Source organism: Typopeltis vanoorti, chromosome 22 (assembly GCF_054136105.1).
Source record: "Typopeltis vanoorti isolate ZY-2024b chromosome 22, IOZ_Tvanoo_1.0, whole genome shotgun sequence".
Lineage (NCBI taxonomy): Eukaryota > Metazoa > Arthropoda > Arachnida > Uropygi > Thelyphonidae > Typopeltis > Typopeltis vanoorti.
This window is the reverse complement of record NC_143570.1, coordinates 90,445,262-90,463,606: the sequence shown is the minus strand read 5'-3', so window position 1 is coordinate 90,463,606 and position 18,345 is coordinate 90,445,262. Positions and strand designations below refer to the sequence as shown.

At 36.9% G+C, this 18,345-nt stretch overlaps 1 protein-coding gene across 6 annotated transcripts in view; it reads right to left on the bottom strand.

Annotated features, from left to right (window-relative positions):
• The window catches only part of LOC150094561 (transmembrane protein 198-like), a 261,654-nt gene that overhangs the window by 121,717 nt on the left and 121,592 nt on the right, over positions 1-18,345 (bottom strand). The window lies entirely within an intron of this gene.

Below are 18,345 nucleotides of genomic sequence, written 5' to 3'. Positions count from 1 at the left end.
GACTTTCAATAACTTTGCTGCTTTTCACTTGCATCCAACTTGCCAAGGTTAGGATATTTCGATTCAAAATGACATCTCAGATTGTACTCTTTGGGCACAGCGATAGATTCTCGGCAAACAATGCACACTATTTTGTCCTTAAACAACATAAAAAAATATTTGTTTGTCCACTCAGGGTTAAATGTTCGATGTTCGAATCTATTTTACGCTTTTTACTTAAGCTCATTGTGTTGAGATTGACAATATTAATTACAAAAAACTAATGATAACAAACTCACAGTAATGCAGGTTATGATAACAGTTACATAATGTATTGCTCCAGCTACAACCAACCACTACACTGCCAACTTTGTGTAATACAATTCATTCTCGTTCGTAGACATCAAGTTATCACGGAGATGTAACTTTGAATTTTCCCACAGCGACACTAGCACTAACAAAACCTCGAAGCGATTGTAATAATTTTTTTATTAAATACGACAGTGGGAATAACTCCAAATGAAATTTATTGTCGAGCTGAAAGAAATGTGATTGTGACATTAATTGCATGAACGTAAACATGCAGAGTCTTAGAAAATTTAATTCAATAGGAAAAAATCGTTTAATTTCATATTTCCCTGTATTATTAAATAATTTCAATCAGGCAGATGGCCAAAATAAATAACATTGCAGGCCGCATGCAGCCCATGCGGCCGTATGTTGTGCAGTATTCACTACACATACGGCCGCATGTGGCCGTATGTTGTGCAGGCCTGGTCTATACTTTATACTGACTGAGCTACGGAGGCTCACAAAATACATAAGCAACTGTAAAAGGGGATTTTGTCTATATGTCCATAATGCATATTATTCTACTACTCAGTATGGACAAATTTCACTGAAATTTGGTATTTCAAATCTATTCAAAAATTTGTAAAGTTTTTTTCACTCTTGTTTATAAATTAAATTAAACATATCAAGAAATTACATTCTTGTTTATTGAGGTGTAAGCAAACAAAGTTTGTATGTGAATTATCTTCATAACTAGGCTACTTGTATATAAAAGATATGGCTTCACATTAATTGTCTTAGTATTCCATCATGCAAAGCACATCCTTTCAGACAAATATAATGCTCTGCATTATAGGAAAGATCCCAGTTATGACCTTTATTGAGGTTTCATCAGTGGCAGCCAGAGCTAGAAGAGAAACTAAGGCTGAAGTAATGCAGATGTCATATGTTTCCCATATTCAAGTAGTGAAAAGATGTATTGCCTTATTATTAAAATATCTGGATTAAAGACGGTTGTAGAATCCCCCCCCCCACTGGGTTATAAATTAAATTTTACTTCAGTCATGGTATCTCTTCTGAGTATGATGTTAAAGGTTGAAACCAGTTTAGGTATTGGTCCCTTCCACTCCTTCTATAATGCTAGGCATTATGAAAGGATGTGTGCTTTGCTTCTTACTGCTTGGACTTTCCAAGCAGTAAGAAGTCAACACACACACCATACTGTGAGGAACAAACAGCCATGGCGTCCAACTTAATAAGATGTAGAGCCTCCTTTCACTGCGATGACTGCAGAAATCTTACAGGGCATACTTTCTACAAGTGTTCGATATCAATCAATGGGAATTTTGGACCATTCTTCCTGTAGGAATGTAATGAGGTCCTGGACTGTTGTGGGGCAAACGTCCCTTGACCTCACCCAATGATCCAGTTCATCCCACAGATGTTCAATAGAGTTGAGATCAGGGCTCTGTGAAGGACAGTCAAGTGTGGTGACATTCATGTCCACAAACCATGCAGTTACAGCAGCAGCCTTATGACATAGTGCACTGTGTTGCTGAAAAAGAAATGGTCATTTCTGTAGAAACACCACAAATTAAGAAGCAATACATTGTCCAGAATGTTCAGATAACTCTCAGAGTTCAATGTTTGTGACACCACAAACAGAGGTCTGAGGTCAAATAAGGAAAAACAGGATCATACCATCACACTGCCACCTCCGAATTTCATAGATGGGGTTACACACTTTGGTAAGAGATGTTCATTGGGCATCTGCTGCATCTGTCCATCTGCTCTTGGTAGAGGGCGTAGCATGATTTTTCACTCTATAACACAGTTTTCCAAGCTGCCACGTCCCACTGTACACGCTCTTTGCACCAATGAAGACAAAACTGCATGTTGGTTCAAGTAATGTGGGGGTTGCAAACTGTGGTCCTACCATGAAACCCATGTTGCGAGCCTTGGTTCTGCATGTTTTTGTGCAGATTTGTATTCCAGTCAATGCCTGGAACTGAGCATTCAATGAATGATGGTTTTATATATTATCCTTTGCAGCAGCCTAAGGCCATGTTCAGTGAGTGGACTGAACACACTGCACACAATGCACTGTGGTCATTCACTTGTAGTTAACTCCCTGCACTTTCATCTCAGTATGGTATTATTGATTGTTGACTTGAGATAGTCCAATTTGTCAACAATCTACCAAACAGATAAGCCTGCAACCTGGCATCCTATCATAATGCCTCTTTCAAACTCCATCAGTTCCCTTCTCACGCCATTTCACTTGGACACAGTTGCACTGACTTGGAAGCATTGTATTCCTCCAATTTATGATGGCTACAAACACACGACTCGTTACATGACATGATGCACCTTATCCATTGGGATGCTCATTAATTTCTTCCATGTAGTGTATGTACATGTAGACTAGACATGAAGATACTTCACTTGCAAACTCTGCCTCCTTGCTTATAAAATTTGCCAACTTTTACGCACTGCTTTGATTAGATGTTTCTCTTTATTATTTCAGAGCAGACCCTTAGATGCACTTTTTTTTCTTTTGCATGGCACTACTTCTTTAACTTCTTGAGTCCATCACAGAGTTTCAATTTTTCTATCATTACAAACAACTTGACCAAATTTTAGATAATCCATAAATTATCAGCTTTCAAAGATGCCCTCTTGCCCTTTCCACACCCTCCATAAATTGAAAAATTCCATCAATTGAAATGCTGTATGATTCTTAGTCTCTTTATGATTGAGACAGATATTTCTAAGTCTCAATCATATCACCCCTTTTTCTCCTGTTTGCCAGTGTCTTCAGTCTACAGTTCTCAATCTGTCTTCATAATCAGTATTCCACAATCCAGATATCATTTTTAACACTCTCCTTTGCACACTTTCACCAATATATCAGAATCACAATGAAAACCATGAGACCAGACCTGCACATAATAGTCCAAGTGAGGTCTTATAAAGGCCTTGTAAAGAGGCAAAATGACATCCCTATCTTTACATGTGAACGTTCGTATCAGCATTGCAATTATCTTTTGAATTGTATTTGCAGTCTTTGCTACATTATCCCTGAACTTCAACTTCCTATTTACTATTATTCCAAGATCCCTAGCATAATCAGTTTCTTCTAGCAAAATCTCACCAACATAATAGACACCGAATATCTAATCACACCGAAGTGAATGACTTTACATTTACTGACATCCATTTTCCCATGCCCACAATTCCAGCCTATTCAAATAATTCTTGACAAACAGCTATTTGCATCATCAGCACTGATTCTTGTGGTACACCACTGGTTACCTTAAATCTTGCAGACTCACATCTCCCATATGCCACCTTTTGATATCTATCAGTCAGTCATCCTCTTATTCATGCTACTATTCTAACCAAAACTCATATTCTCCAATTTATGCAACAGTCTACCATGCTGTATTCTGTAAAAAGCTTATCAAAATCCCAAAGTATCATAGTAGAGCAGTGAGCTTAATGTCACATACACCAGGTTGATAGCTTTTAACAAAATGGGCACTCATTAGCTGAACAACCTCTTCTGCATCTGTAACCCTCACGCCATCTGCATTTAGAAGAGTTATTCTTTCATATTCATTCTTTCTTTTACTTGTAACATATAGATAGAATTCTTGTGGGTTGTCTTTATCACACAGAACCAGTTTCTTTTCAAACTCAGGCTTCACTTTCCGTACAACAGTGATGACTATTTCTAGACAGCTGCTTATAATTTTCATAACTGACATCATCCTTACTCACATGGTATTCCTTCTACATCATTTTTCTTACGAATCTCTTGCTTAATAAAATTACTCATCCATTTAACTCCTACCCTATTTATTCTGCGAACTCTTGGGACACATTCTGATATTGCATCATTTAAGTATTTTGTAAATGCTTCCCATGCACTGTCGATATTCTTCCCATCCAGAAACCGATCCCATTCCATTGAACTCAGTAGTTCATAATTTCCTGCTCTGTAATTCAGCATGTAACCTTTTCTGAATGAAACATTCATAAACTTAGTCACTCCCTAAGTGAGTACTGCATGATGACTGTCACAAAACTGGAGGCAGAATAATTATGTCTTTAACTGAAACACCCTCTGACCTATAATCAAATCTAACACTCTTTGACATAGAGTTTCTTCTGTCACCTGCTGCTTGAGGAAGTTGTCCCGCAACAGCTCAATAAATGCATTTTCATTCTTCTCATGAGAATCTACTGCTACCCAATCAATATTTGGATAATTAAAGTCTCCTATTATGATTACTCTTTTCGCACTCATCTTTTCTATTAGGTGATGCATTTCTTCATTACTAACAGCGAATCCACCAGGTCTGTAACAAAACCCCACAATGTAATTGATCTTGTTAGATTCCACCTCACACTAGATGGCTTCAAACTCACTGCCACATGAAATACTGTTAATAGTAGTAAAACAATCATAGGTCTCAACTCTAATTAAATTCAAGTCATCCAATATAATTAACAGCACGCCCCTGCCTATCCTATCCTCTCTATCCCTCCTAAAAATAGTGTACCCTTTACACTCCATACCAGTTAGTATGTCTGATTCTGATAGCCAGGTCTCACTAATGCCAACAATCTGAGGTCACAACTAATGACTAAGGCAACAAACTCTACCCCTTTGTTTGATATTTCTAGCATTGATGTACAGACATAATAATCCACCTGCATGTTCTTTTGCATACTCATCTGCAGTCTGCATGACACAGTTGGACAACTTACAGATCTCTATTCTTCTCTAGTGCCTTATACATGTAAACATCTTTGCATACATTTGATGGGTCTGAACCTGACAAACACAAAGTTGAAATTGTTCTCTCCTCATCAGCATTTCCATGAAAAAGCTCATTTCCATCGTTAACACAGTTATATAGTTGTCGCTTTTATTCTCACCATTCCTCCCTTTATAATTTAGTTTCCCTGACTCTCTGTGTTAGATCTCATACCAGTTATTAGTTTTTCAAGACTCCTGATACCACACTCACTCAGGTGTAGGCTGTCCCTTTTATACAAATTCAATCTTCCCTCAAACTCACTCCACACATCCAAAAACTCACATCCATTCCTTCTACACAGCCTATGCATCAAATCGTTTGCCACCATAGCGCTTCTTCTTAATTCATTCTTATCATATTGAGGTAAAATACTGATGATTTTCACTTTCTTTCTCTTGCCTCTTCAAACAACACTTTCATGTCCTCTCTCATACTGAACTTATCGCTAGTTACGTCATTAGTATCTACTGCAATTACGATCTTGTTTACTTTTCTGTGTTTGAATTACTTTCTTTATATTCTTAATTTTTGCTCCCAGAAAACTCGAAGTTATAACTTGCTCATCAATAGTATATTTTATTATAGAGTTACCATATTAAATAACATCTTTCTTTTTATAAACAACGTCACTTACCTGATTTCCGTTACTTCCTGACTTACTCGTTTCCGTACTTCGTTGTTTCTTATTTTGCTGCTTAATTTTCTTTTTCTCCCTATGCTCATTTAAATGCCTTCAGACTTTTTGTAATTCCTGCATCTTCTCTCTGATGTTCTGCTTTAATTTTGCTATTTTGGTATATTGCTATAATATAGCATAGAAATGTTCAATAGGAATACAGTCAATAGTAGATATAAATACTTGAGGCAGAAAAAGCCATTAAAAATCAGAAATATGGAAAGGCAGTTGGAATAGATGATATTTCACCAGAAATGCTCCAACATTTGTACAAATGTTTTACAGTAGCTGCACTGCATAATTAGAAGACTTTGTCAGAAAGTCAATTTGACAAAGATTGGAGTAGATCTCTCATAGCACTGATTTATAAAAAGGGAAATAAAACTAAATGTGAGAATTACAGAGCAATTTCTCTACTGAGTGTTTCAGATAAGATTTATGCAAGTATACTGAAAACAAGGCCAAGAAAAATTGTAGAAGGAAATTTGTAGAACAAGCTGGGTTCAGCCCAAACAGAAGTTGTCAGGATCAGATTTTCACTTTAAGACAAACAGTTAAGAAATCAATGGAATATAACAAAGATCTGTATTTAAGTTTTGTAGATCTTGAAAAGGCATATGGCAAGGTGCCAGAGAAAAGATGTTCAAAACACTACAGTTATATGATGTAAACTAGACATTATATTGAGCAATAGATAGTTTATATTTAAGTTTAAATCATCAGTTAGAATTGAAGGTACAGGAAGATGGTTTGATGCTAAGTTATGTGTGAGGGAAGGGTGTACATTATCTCTTCTCTTATTAGTTATCTATAGAGATCACATTATTGAAGTAAAGCAGCATTAAATCTGATATCGAACTTAGAGATGTTAATCTCCGTTCCTTACGTTATGCAGAATTCTTAACTAAATTAAATAACTACTATAACAAATTTTGAATGGTAGAGAAAAAAAAAAGTTATGTAAATAGGTAAGAACACTGAAAGCATGAGCTGCATATTGAATGAAGAGCCTATTGAACAATTATTGGAATGCACAGATGGCATTAATGGCAATATCACATTAAAAATGAGGATATTAAAAAAGGAAGTTGGCTTTTTTTTTTTTTTGATGTTGATCCCATACACAGGAGGTTGGTTGGTCAACCTATAGTACATTAGTACTGTGTATGGGTAGTGCGTTGAGAAAGGAGGAATTTGTTTACATGAATTTGAACGACTTTAAATTGCATTCCTTGGGAAACACAGCAGATGGGAGACTGGTCCACAGTGCAGCAGTAGCAGGGATGAAGGAAGAGGAAAAGAAACTTGTTCTGTTTGTTTTAGGTGTACTGTGAAGGGATGTTGTGCAGCAGCTGCACGTGTTCCAATGAGTTTAGTACCGAACAGAGGAATTATTGATGTTATTTCAGATGAGCATTTCCCATGGAAATATTTGTAGAATATACATACTGCAGAGACCATACGTCTGTGTGAAAGTGGGGGGTGAGATTTGGTAAGGGATGGATCATTGATAAGTCTAATTGCTCTCCTCTGTATTGTTTTAGGTATACTGCGAAGGGATGTTGAGCAGCAGCTGCACGTGTTCTAATGAGCTTAGCACTGAGCAGAGGAATTATTGATGTTATTTCAGATGAGCATTTCCCATGGAAATATTTGTAGAATATACATACTGCAGAGACCGCACGTCTGAGTGAAAGTGGGGTGAGAGAGTTGGTAAGGGATGGATCATTGATAAGTCTAATTGCTCTCCTCTGTATTGAGAGTCAAGCATTTTAAGAGAGCTTTTAGGGGCCCCACCCCATATGTGGGAGCAGTATTCAATAGCTGAGCAGATTTGTGATTTGTATAATGTTAATAGCTGTTCGGGGGTGAAGTAACGTCTTGAGCGAAAGAAAAATCCTAGTTTTCTTGAGGCTGAGGATGCAATGGTTGTGATATGTTTATGCCAGGAGAGGTTTGATGTGAGGGTGATTCCAAGAAGTGTGAGAAAAAATGATTCCTTTTTATGGGAAATAGTACAGAACTGGGTTTTACTGGCGTTGAAATTTATGAGGTTATCCGAACCCTATTGTAGGATGGCTTGGAGATCGGAGTTGAGGGTGATGGTGGTTGATGTTCTGTAGGTTGAGGTGAGTTGTGTAGGGTAAGGTTTATCAAATGCAAGTGAGGAGTGTAATGTGCTGCCATCTGCAAAACTGTGTATTGGGTTGGAGGTCAATTACAGTAGGTCATTGATATATAGCAGGAAGAGGGTTGGTGATAGGACAGAACCTTGTGGAACCCAGCATTAATTGAATGGCGAGAGGATACGGAGTCGTCCATCATCACACACACAGTGTGCGTCCAGACAGAAAGCTGGCAATCCAACTACAGAAGTCCTGGGTCAGACTGAATAATGATATTTTGCCTAGTAGGCCTTTGTGCCAGACCCGGTCAAAGGCTTTGGAGATATCTAGTGCAACCACTTAAGATTCACCAAACCTCTCCATAGCATTTGTCCAGGTGACGTATGCGGGTGGATCTCCTGTTGATCAGCAGTGGCAGAATCCATACTGGCGGTCATTTATTTGGTGAGTGTCTTCAAGATAGTGTAGGAGTTGGGAATTGATGATTTTTTCAATAACTTTTAACAGGACTGAGGTAAGCCTAGATAGGGCGGTAATTGGATGACAGTGACTTGTCACCCTTCTTGGGAATGGGCTGAATATAGGCCAATTTCCAGTTTGTGAGATAGATTTCAGAGGATTAGGAGAGTATATATAGGTGACATACGATAGGGGTCAGTTCTGGAGCACAAACTTTCAGAACAATTGGGGGAATGCCATCAGGGCCAGGAGACTTTTTTGTGTCTAATTTGGACAGTATTTTTCTGATCTCATCCTGGCAAAAGGATATAGGGGGCACTGTAGAGCCATCTGGGTATGAGAGGGGTGGGAACAGTGTTGGACAGAAATTACGGCCAATTGCTTTGGCGAGAGACCAAAAGGCTCAGCTGCCATTTGGACAGGCTGCTAGTTTCCTGCATTTTGCTCTTTCGAACTCTGTTTTGGAAGCGTTGATTATTTTTCTGCATCTATTACGGGCTTCAGTGTAAGCTTTTAAGGAGGATGAGGTTCTTGATTTCAGCCAGTTGTGGTATGTCTGGTGTTTCATCTCTACAGCCTTGGCACATCTTTTGGAGAACCAGGGTTTCGTTAGAGAATGGCAGTTCAGAGTGCTGTGCGGAATGTATGTATTCATGCCAGTGAGGATTACTTTGGTAATAAGCTCGGTGCATATGTTTGTGTTGGAAGGCCGGAAGCAATAGTCCAACCATGGGAATACAGCATAGAAGTTGCAGAGGCTGTCCCACTTGGCACTGTTATAGTGCCAAACTACGCTTGTATGGGAGTGTCTGTGTAAACGTTGTTGTATGGGGAAGGAGATGAGCACTAGGTTGTGGTCAGAATTGTCCAGGGGGCTCACTACTTTCACTATGTATTTGGAGGGGTCATTGGTGAAGAAGAGATCTAGGGTGTTTAGAGAGTGGTTTGGGTTATCTGGAATTCTGGTTGGCATCCGGACAAGTTGTGTAAGGTCATTAGTGATGGCAAATGTTTCAGCTTCTCTGCTTGCAAGATCTGTACAACTGGAGGAGGAAAGCCAGCTAGTGTTGTGGACATTAAAATCTCCTAGGAGGATGATTTCGCTATTGGGAAAGTAGGATTGGAGAAAGTCAATTTTTAGGGAGAGGAAATTAAAGAGCTCGGGGTGGTTGGTTGTGTTTGGAGAGCGATAGAAACAGCAGATGAATTGGACTGAGTGGGGAAGGGATATTTTCAACCAAAGAAGGTCAAAGTTAGGTGATTCTAGGTTGGGTGCTCTCTGGCACGGTATGTCAGAGCAGATGTATGCGCAGACACCATCCTTAGGATGAAAGTTGTTAAAGAGTGAGAAGTTTGGAAGGTTGAGATAAGTGTTGCTGGGGGAAGTGAGATTTGAGTTTCTGCCAGGAAGAGTAGATGGTAGTGAACACTATTCAGGTTGGAGTTTAGGCCACAGATGTTGGTGAAGTGGCATTGTTAGCATTCAGGAAAGTGTGAGCAGAGATAAACAGAATGGGAGAGGAAGTGTTTTATGTCGGAAAGGCAGAAAAACAACCTAAAAGAAGATCAAGATGCACTTAGAAATGCCACAAAAGACTGAAATATAAGATCTGTGAATATTGGAGTCCTAACAGATAAACTGACTAATATGGAAGAAAACTGTTTATAGGTAGTTAGTAATAAATTATGTGGTACTATCATGGTATCCTGTACACTAGTGGAGGGTACAAGGAGAACAATTTCCTATAAAGGGAATAACCTTAGTCCATCAGATATATTTAGATTAGGAGAATGCAGCAAGGTTTTCCAGATCTCTTTATATAACCATTCCACAAGCAGACAGCTTTTATGTAGAACTTGAATCTTCTTCAAAAGAATCCCGTGTTTCAAGTTATGACATGATTTTCAAATCCAGATTGTTTTAGCTCATAAAATTTAATAGTTTAGATATTCACCAAGATGAAAAGATGCAAATATAGTAGTTTAGCTAAGTAAGATAGACTACAGGTGCAAGGAATTAATAAACATTAGGATAGGCCAATAAGGGAAGTCTGTCCTCTACAGACCCTAGAAAAGAAGCAAGTTAAATGATTAGGCAAGAAGTAATTCAGATGACAATGGACATCTATATACTTGAGCCAACTGATATTCTCTGAAAGACTAGCAACAGAGAAGCTACATAACTGTTAATGGCTTATCAATTAATGTCTCTGTGAAGCCATTAGACAGGAAGGTGGATATGATTAGCATGAATCTCAGTAAGAAATTCCTGAAGTTTGTATACGAAGCCTTGCCAAAGTGCATATCATTCACATAATTGAATTACCTTAATGCACAGACTATTCCACATATTGTCTGCTTACTGATAATACTATTCAAATTTACTTATTAAATAACTTAAGGAATTCACAACGTACAATAGAATATAAATTAAATTAAACTTTAATAAATATTTCCAATATTTCGGCAACGCCATATTGCCATCTTCACACTACACACAGTAAATGAGAAAGAAGTGAGGAAGCTATTGTTTCTCCTAAAAGTCCTGATGGTGCCCCCTAGCGGGCCATGTAGGTATTCTTGGCCGATGGGCTTCTGATGTATGTCTCCCAAATTTGGAGCAGTCTCATGCAACCAAATTTGTTGAGGTTTGGCATGTTTCTTAGGGCTGAGGCTGATTCCATGAAAAGTCTTTCAAATTTGAATTTGCTATAGTGTATTACTGTAGCTTTCTTCCACCGTAATAAATTTAGTGTAATCCTTTATCCAAGTGTGAGCAAACAAAGTTTGCACCTGAAAGTATCTTCAGGACTGGGGTAAGGTGGTACAACACCGGGCAACTCGTTGCAAAGGTGGAGCAAGCTAACATCACTCCTATCTCAGTATCTCCCATAATGCAAAACACATCTCCTTGTGGATATGTATAATGTTATGCATCAAGGGAAGGGCCACTACCCAGACTAGTTTCAACCTTTATTGAGGTCTCGTCAGTGGGAGCCAGGCCCAAGTGGAGATACCAGGCAGAAGCATTAGCAAAGTCATTTCTATTTATAGGAGTTGCCACCTTTTTATTAAATTACTCTGGATTTAGAGAAAGATGTTGAAAGTTTATTTTTCACTTGGTTAGACTATAATAAATTTAGTTTAATCCTTTATCCAAGTGTGAGCAAAGTTTGCGCCTGAAAGTATCTTCAGGACTGGGGTAAGGTGGTACAACACTGGGCAACTCCTATAGGTAGAGATGACCTTGCTAATGCTTCTGCCTGGTACCCACTGAAGAGACCTCAATAAAGGTCGAAACTAGTCTGGGTAGTGGCCCTTCCCTTAATGTTATACATATCCTGGCGGATATATATAACATTATACATATCTGCAAGGAGATGTGTTTTGCATTATGGGAGATACTGAGATAGGAGTGATGTTAGCTTGCTCCATCTTCTAATGACAAAAAATGGGTTCCTTTGAGCACTGACTTGATCTTTGGGAAGAGGTGGAAGTTGCAGGGAGCCAGGTCTGGTGTATAGGGTGGGTGCTCAAGCACAGTCATGTTGTGACTAGCTAAAAACTACTTCACAGACAAAGCATTGTGGGCTGGCACGTTGTCTTGAGTGCAAAATCCAACCATTTCTCCACAAGTCTGGTAATTTCCTTCTTACGCGTTCACGCAATTTCGTCAAGACTTCAAGGTAACACTGCTGATTTACCGTCTGGCCGCTGGGAACCCACTCTGCCATTACAATACTCTGGATAAAGAACACAATCAACATGGCCTTGAACTTCGAATGGCTCATGCGTGCTTTTTTTGGTCTTGCAGATGTTGCTGACTTCCACTGCATTGATTGTCGCTTGGTTCCCGGATCATACATAAATATCCAAGTTTCATCACAAGTAATTACTGAATTCAACAAATCTGGTTTCCTTAATGTGTTGCAAAAGGTACAAACACAGCTCCTTGCAACATTCTCTTTGTTCATCTGACAACATTTTGAGAACCATTTTTGCACAAACCTTTTTCATGTTCAATTCTTCCATTAAAATGGAAGAATTGAACATGAAAAATTGAACACTTTCCAAATGAACTTTCTCAGCTACAGCTCGAACACCCAATCGTTTGTCTTTTCGAATCACACCTCACAGTTTTTTAATGTTGTTATCGGTAACTACTGTGCGTGGGCAGCCTGGGCGATCATCATTTTTCACGCTTTCTCTGCCTTCCGAAAATCATTTGTGCCATTCAAAAACGTGTGCACGAGACATGCAGTCTTCACCATAAACCTCAGTCAATTGAAAAATTTCCGTTGTGGATTTCTCCAGTTTCACAAGAAACTTGATGTTAACTCGCTGTTCATTCTTGCACTCCAACATTTTCTGACTGAGGGTAAAAAAATGTCTATATCTGAACACGAATCCACTTGTACTGAACAAAGCGATGGAGCTGAGCCTTGTCTCACAGTGACAGGTTACAACATGCTCTATAACCATCTCTTTGTCTCTCCCCTACCACTTTCCATTCCCAAGCTATAGGGTTAGTCTAGTGTTTTTTTGTGTCAGACATTGTAGACACAAATATGCAAATATTATTGGAGAAAAAAAATTAAAAAATGAAAGCATATGAAAACAAGAACTGTACTTTGGAGCCGCAGTGAAAAAAATATAAGACATTGATTCAGCTAAGATGCAGTCTTATAAAGGAAAGAGTAGCTGCAATGCTCAACAAACACAAAGATAAGAATGGTAGACAATTTCAAGGAGAGCACAATGTGGGCAAATCTCAAAATGGAGAATTGAACAATAAGACTAATATTTGCCTGACAGAAGTATCTATTAAAGAAAAGGGAGAGGAAATTTTCTGAGTCATCAGAAAGGACAGCTGACAAAGAAAAAGGAAAAGCTGGTTCTTGTCAGAAAGAACAAAATAGCAAATGTACGGCAGACACATAGAAATGTTTTAGGAAAATTTGGAGGAAAAAAGTACAAAGCTATAACAGTAAGTATCTATTGAAATTCTGTTCAAGACAGACTTACAAGTTATCATTACATACATAATACTGCAACACAGAGACATAAATTCATATAAAGAAAATACATAATAACACTTATTTCTTATGTGTTTTCTTTATATGTTATTATGAAAAGTTTTTTTACCTTGGGTATAATATATGTTAAAGATACCAAGTCATTTTATAACCTTGGTTTTAATCCTTTTTCCTTGTTTCAATCCTTGTGGCAACTTGCATAGGTAAAAATTGATCAGCTCTGTATTACTTAAACCTTGGCATTTCAGGGTCTGCCTGCTCACTGATGAGACCTCAATAAAGGTTGAAATCGGTCTGGGTAGTGACCCCCACCCATAATGTATAACATCATACATCTCCTAGGACAGGGGTGCTCGACCCGTCGATCGCAGAGCGATTTTTGGTCGATCTCTTGTGTATTCCTCCTTACTTACAAATTTAATTAAAACTAATAACATAATATTTTATTTATCATTATTTTGTATTATTTTTAATTCACTTTAAGTGTATTGCTATTGTTTATTTATTTTTCGTTAAAATTGTCAAATCAGTAAATTTCTTATAAGTCCGGGTAAATGAATTAATTTGGATTAGTGGAAGTCAAACAGCGAGCCGAGTGAATATGATTATAAGCAAAGTGTAAAATCTCAATTGTAGCTTAAATATTCCAAAGCACATTACATCGATTTTTTTACTTAGGTTAAGTCCCATGTGAATATTGTAAAAAAATAAACTTTGTTTGTCTTGGTATAGTTTGTATTAGATGGTTTTGTAAATAACTCTTTTGAAGCTAACGGTATATACTGCTTTAATAATATGTTAGAGTGTTAAAAACAAAGGCAATGTTTTTGTCGCCAAAGCTGTACATAACGCCATTAGAAAGATTGTTATTGAAACTTGTATGTATGAGAAAGGCTTGAAGGCTCTAAGTGTAAACATCTCCGAAGTCAGTCAGAAAGAGTTCGAACAACTTTCCGATGGCCGGTAACTTAAAATCAAAAGAAAGCGGAGGAGGAAAAAAGGCGTGCTGAACTTGAAACTTAAGATGAAAGACTCATACCGATTCTTTGGGGGTTGCCAAACTTCATGGGAGGTCTCAGAGGAGGCCTAATAAAAAGGGACTGAAGCAAGCAGAAGGGGCCCCGGCTCCAGAATTACTGCCAGAAAGGGGGCCACCCGGTCCAGAGTGGACTGGGTCAGAGAGACTGCCCTGATCCAAGTTGCTTGAGAGGAGTTTCCCGCTTCCAGAAAGGAGCTTCTCGGTTCGAGACTACTTCTCAGCTGCAGACAAGGTTTCAAATTGCCAAAAGGAAGAGTTCCAATTGCCGGAGGAAAGTTTCCAGATTAATGTCAGACATTCACCTTTTCACCAGTTAATGGCAGACATTTCACCAGTGTGTTGCATTTTCATTACAATTTGATGAATCAAGCGACTTCACTGATATTGCTCAGTTAATGGTATTTATTCACATGGTATTTCAAGATTATTCAAGTAAAGAAGAACTTTTGAAAATTATACCATTATTGGGAAGGACTAGGGGAGAAGACTTTTTTCGGCATTTGATGAATTTGTGAAACAACACAAACTTCCGCTTTTTAAACTTGTGTCTATTACTACTGATGGTGCTCCTGCAATGATAGGTAATAAATCAGGCTTCATTTCATTATGTAAAAACGATGACAAATATCCAGATTTTTTAAAGTACCACTATATTATTCACCAACAAGTACTGTGTAGTAAAAGATTAAACACAAAAGATGTTTTGGATATTACATTTAAAATTGTAAATTCTGTTCGAGGAAAAGCCCTGCAATGCCGCTTATTTAAATTACGGGCAGATGATGATAGGGAACTTCTGTTGTACAATAATGTTCGCTGGCTCAGCAGAAGTCGATTTTTAGAAAGATTTCTTGTATTAATTAATGATATAAAAATTTTTCTTGATGAAAAAGGAGATATTTATCCACAATTGAGTGATAAAAGATGGTTGTTACACTTATCGCTTTTAGTAGATTTCTGTACGAAATTAAGCAATTTAAATTTAGAGTTACAAGGTAGAGATAAAAATTTAATTGACATGTGAAGTTCAATAAAAACTTTCCAGCAATACTTACTTTTATTAAAGAAAAATATAAATGACTGCGAATTTAGACATCTCCCATATTTATTAAAATTTTTTGAACAAAATCAAGAAATGCTTCGCTATGATTTAAAAGAATTTATTCGTGAAATAGAATTAGTTGAGGAAGAAATAAATTCAAGATTTAAAGATTTTAATAAAACTGAAATGATTGTATCTTTTATCAATAATCCATTTCAAGAAAACTTGAACATCACAGAAATTTCAAAGAAAATTAGTGGACTGTTTGATATAAACTAAGCTGAAGTAGAACTTGAGATAATAAACATTCAGAATAGTTTACATTTAAAATCAATAAACAATGAAGTCATTTGGAAGTATGCACATGAAAAAATTACCAATATTAACTGATATTGCGCGAAAAATTGTGTCGTGTTTCGGATCGACATACTTGTCAGAATCCACTTTTTCAAATATGATCGTCATAAAAAATGAATTAAGAAACCAAATTACAAATGATCATTTGGATGATTGTCTGCGATTGGCCACTTCTTCATATCAACTTGACTATGAAAATATTGCGAGGTCCAAACAATGCTAAATTTCACATTAACTTTTTTTTTTTTTTTTTAAATCAACCAGCATTTCCTGTAACTTGTGAGTTTGTAATCAATCTGTTGTTTTTTCTAACTTTGGTTTTCCAAAATAGAGAAATAAATATTTTTTATTCCAATTTTTTTTTTTTTTTTTGTTGTATTAAAATTATTAAAAGTGATAAATAAATTTTTAAATACACAAATATAAAGTTTTTAGTTGTGTATTTTTTTTTTTTAGTTGTTTATTTGTGCGTAATCATATGTCATGTTGGGGGAACGTGATCTATATAAGAGAGTAGATTGCCGAATAACTTTTTATAGAAAAGTAGCTTGCGTATAAAAAAGATTGAACACCACTGTCCTAGGAGATGTGTTTTACATTTATGGGAAATACTAAGGAAAGCGATCAGAACTTAATCCATCTTTACCACGAGTTGTCTTGATGTTGCACCACCACCATAAGTCTTGAACCATGTTCAGGTGCAACTTGACTTACTTGTCTGTTTGCTTACTTGGGAAAAAGGATTAAAACCAAGGTTATAAAATGACTTGGTATCTTTAACATAAGTGTTATTATGTTATTGTCGAAAGTGATATCAGAATACTAATTCAAGATGCAAGAATATACACAGAATTAATTTGAAACAGGAAGTAACCACCATTTAGTTCAGAGCAAAATAAAAATGTTTATTAAAAGTTTAAAAAAGAATCAGTCAAGCAGAATTCAGAAGAGAAAATTTAGACTCAAATATGTAAATATTATTGGATGAAAGCATGTGAAAACAAGAACCAAATTTTGGAGACATAGTGAAAAAATATTAATAAAACATTGATTCAGCAAAATTTAAACATGAACATGCAGTCCTAGAAAAAAATAAATCGCATCGAAAGTTTCTGGCAAGTAGTCAGCATGTGGCTTCAAAAAACAAGGAGAAATACATGTAAAAAACATAAACAAAAGTAAAGAAGGACTTAGATAAGAATATTGAAGATAAATATCACAGTAGAGGCATAATGTTCTAGAGACTGTTGAAAATATTTAGAAAAGGGAGGAAAGAATAGGGAAAAAGGAATCGGAGATGACAAAGGTTACATAAACACTAAAGAAAGTTATTATAGATTCTCAAGTTTTTTTTCATTATTCGTTTTTTTTTTTTTTTTTTTTTTTTTTGTTCACATCAGACTGATACACAAAAGGGTTACAGACCTATAACACATTAGTGCTAGCCAAGAGAATGAAATGTAGTTCTACACTATAGACCAGTCTATTATCTATAAGAAAACTATGAATTCTGCTATCCAGTTAGCTCCCAGCATTGCCATGGGTATAGCACTTTCAATTATCTTTAGAGAAACTTTAAGAAAAGTAAAAATCAGTCTGATAAGTGACAGTGACATCAGACTGATTACACAAAAGGATTACAGATCAACAGCACATCAGTGCCAGCCAAGAGAATAAGATGAAAGAAGGAATCTGTTGACATGTTTCTTGAACAACTAAAGGTTGTAGTCTTTGAAGAAGAACAGAATGAAGGTGACTGTTCCAAAGAATAGTAGATGAATAAAAGAGTACCGAAGCTGAGCAGTAAAAACTGGACCAGCAGTTACTCATGTTGTTACAGTTTTGGAATAAAGTGGAGAAATGATGGTGGCCAGTTAAGAAGAGCATTAGCCAAGAAATACCTGTATATGAGACATAAAGCAAAGATGGAATATCCATGAGAGTGATTGGAGTGAATCTGTGAAAGGGAATTCTCTCATTTGGATAGTGTTGAGCAATTTTATGGAGGTTTTAAGGTTAGATTAGGATGTGCATTATCACAAATATGCATATTCCAAGGTTGAGATTTACAGAATGCTGGTAGGTATACAGGTGAGAATGAGCAGAAAAGTATACCAAGTTTGTTGAAGGATGACAAAGCTTTGGCTAAGATGTGTTTGTGCTATGAGAGGCTAGATGTATAAGTCAGACCAAGAAGAGAAATCTGGATATTACCAACAGGAAGAGGAGGTGAAGTGAGAGATCTTTCTCATGAGAAATGAGATAGAGCTTTTGTAGCACTGAGGTTCACAAGGTTATCCTTACCCCACTGATGGACAGAAAGAAAATCAGAGCATAATGCAATGGTTATGGAAGTTACTGAAGCTTTAAATAATTGTGAACTACGTGGTTAATTGTGAAACGAAGAAGAATAAAATGTGCTGTCATCAATATAGCTATGAATAGGATTTGAAGTCAGAGAAAAGATCATTTACGTACAGAAGGAAGAGAATGGGTGAATGCCCAGATCTC